We start from the raw sequence: 3,135 nt of genomic DNA on the forward strand, positions 1-3,135 counted from the left end.
CCCGGGGTCTGTGAGCTACACTGCACTAGATTCTAATTCTGGCTCTGCCACGCACCTGCATGGCCCGAGACGAGTCCTCTGGGGTCTTCACAAGACCTTAGCATGTCCAGCTGCACATAGGGTTGCCCACCGGGTAAATGAAGCATCAGAGCTTTTAACGGAAAGGCTAACTGTGCATCCAGACTATTGGGATTCAAGTCCTGGTCCTACGACTTGAAGGCTGTGTGGCCTTGGGCAGGACATTTCATTTCTCCGAGCCGCACTTTTTTCTCAGGTGTAACATCGGACTAGAAGCAGCTGCTGTGTCACAGGGCTGTTGCGGGAATCCGTAGGAGCCCCGCAAAGAACGTGTTTAGAGGCATATCTGATGAGACAGGGCACGCCAGAAACGTCTCTTGCTTGTACAGTGCCTGACATGTCATGTGACCTCTCTTGCTTGTCCAGTGCCTGGCATGTCATGTGGCACCCCGTAGAACAAGTGACACTGATGCTGGCTTCATCTGGGGTCAGGTCGGGTGAGGGGCTCCCGACAGGAAAAGGTCAGGGAGGAGATCAGACCGCGGGGTGCGCAGGCTGCGGCTCAGGAAGGTATGGGCCCTGCAGGTCTCTGCGTTGCAAAGGAGGCCGGCGACTTCATGGAGCTGAGGTACCTGAAACCGTGAGTCTTTGGGCCCTGGCAATGCCCAGAAGAGGTGCAGGCAGCCCTGACCTTGAACTATGCTCTGTTCAACAGGACTGAAGGACTGGCAGCCTCTGGTCATATTCTGGCCATGGGCAGGAGACGAAGAGACCGTGAGGGCGCTGGGAGAAGGTGGGGAGAGTGGAAGAGGTGCTCTCCGATAAGGTTCCCATCGCTCTGGCTGCTGGGAGGCCTGCAGACTCCCTCCTCCCCGGGACACCCTGCAGCCCGGTTACAAAAGCCACACGTGAGCGCCACGTCGCAGCTCGGGAAACAGAAAGGGAACGCTGACAAACATCTGAGTCATGAGACGCGTCAAGCCTTATCAGCATTGACAAACCACGCCAGGCGAAGTCTTCCCCACACCGCCCAGCTCGCCTGTTTGCGATCCACTCTCTCGTTCACGGAGAAGGTGTAAGTAACCCTCTCCACGCCGCCGTGTGGCCAAGAGTAGCATCCACCAAGCCCAAGCCCACGGCTGTGGGCAGATGCCGACCCAGAGCAACCCTGCAGGACGGAGTCAACGGGCTCCCTGTGCGGCAAACCATGGCGTCCCAAACTTATTTGGTCTATGCCCCCCACCTTTTCAGAAAAACAAATCCCCAAAAAACTACTCAGTCCCACCGTGCGGCTAAAACCATCTGCACTACAGCCTATGACCCAGGATCACATGCGGGTAGCTCCTTCTGCAGCCGCTCTGGTTAAGCTCCACGGGTCCCCCAAGGGGCAGGAATCGCTCGCTTTGGGAAGCACTGCATGTCCATCGTGACTGAAGCAGACTGCCTCATCTTTCTCCTGGGTTGGGGAGAGGGGGGGTACCCGGAAGGGGGGCTGGTAGGTTTATACCACCCACCTTGAAGTGAGCAGCCCGACACAATCCGCTGTGGCGCTGGGCTCCTTGAATGGCATTGGCACTGTCCAGATACGGCCACACCTGCCTCTCTCTCTGCTTGAGCTTGAGGTTGAACTTGAAGCTGCCTGTAGGTTCTGGAAAAGCTGGGCGTTACCCAGACTTTCAACCTCCAGATTGCAATGCCGCTTCCTCTTCCAGGAAAGGCCAGCCAGCGCCCTGCGCTCCCTCCAGCGCACGCTGCCAACGCTACGCTCTCTCTGAAACCATCTGCAGTGACGGCCCCCTCCGGGCCTACTACCATGGAGCCCTATAGTCAGACCTATCACGCGGTGATAGAATTGGGTCTGGCTCAACTCCCAGGCACAGTGCCAGCACACAGTAGGTGCTCTCCTGAGGTTGGCAGTGGGGGAGCTGGGGAGTGTTGGCTTTTCCCTGGAGGTGGGGGAGACCCTCTAGAAGCCACCCAGCGGTGGAGCCTAGGCAGCATCCATCGGGAGCGGCGTGGGTGCTCCCAGCCCAGCAGGCCCACCACCTGTGAGTACAGCTCACGTGTAATTAGGCACTTAGCAGGGTGCTGGGTGCTGCGCTCCGCACTCTGCACCCATTACCGTATTGACTTTTCACAATCGCTGGGTCGCACGGATGCCATTAGCCCCACTTCCGGATGGGGCCATGGAAGATCAGAGGGGCTGCCTCTGGCGCGCAGGCGCTTATCCACATGAGCTGTCTACCTGTCCCCAGGCAGCCACCCTGTCTCCACCACACTGCGTGTCGCCTGGGTCTCAGGCTTCTAGAGTCCAAGGCTGGGGGAGCCCAAGGTTCAGCTGAGACCTGCATGGCCCCTCTCATCCCCCAACCCACCCTGGACAGGACTGAGACCGCCAGGGGCCACCACCAAAGGCGAAGCATCCCCGCTCCACTACCGAGTCCATCCTCGGGCTCCCAGAGATAAGGTCCTCCCGCCACCGGCAGATGCTCAGGAGAAGGGAGCCCTGGGCACAAAAGCTGGGCAAGGCCGAGCTCTGCCCTGCAGGCCCACTTCTCCCCGCTGCCCCTGCTCCAGGCGCCCAGACCCCAGCCCCTCATGAACCTGAACCTGCAACCCCGCCCTCGCCTGGATTCGCCCTCCCCATGAGCACTGAGTGGCAACCAGGAGAAAGACGGTCTGATGGCTGAGGTGTGGCTTCCAGGGACTCCCAGGCTGGAGGTCAGAGCCAGGCACACACAGAGAAGAGTCACTTCTAACAGAGCCCATGGCTGATCTAGGGACCCTGGTGGCTTAGTGGTTACGCATTGGACTGTGATCCAAAAGGTGGGCAGTTCAAAACCACCAAGCTTCTCCGAGGGAGAACGACAGGGCTCTCTACTAAAGAATACGGTCTGGGAAATTCACAGGGCTGCTACTCCCATTCTTCTGACAGCACTGACCCTGGACACTCACAGTGGGGTCCAGGGGTGGCCAATGAATTGACCAGAGGCTGGGTAGGGTCACGCCCTGCCTTCTACATCCTGGAATGGGGTTTCCATCTCTCCCCACCTGGGTAGCCAGCTGCTCCACTGGCCCCACCTCTCCAACCACCACATCCTTCAGGCCTGTCCAGGG

The sequence above is a fragment of the Echinops telfairi genome, unplaced genomic scaffold (assembly GCF_000313985.2).
Source record: "Echinops telfairi isolate 266 unplaced genomic scaffold, ASM31398v2 ScPeMD7_7458;HRSCAF=8496, whole genome shotgun sequence".
Classification (NCBI taxonomy): Eukaryota; Metazoa; Chordata; class Mammalia; order Afrosoricida; family Tenrecidae; genus Echinops; species Echinops telfairi.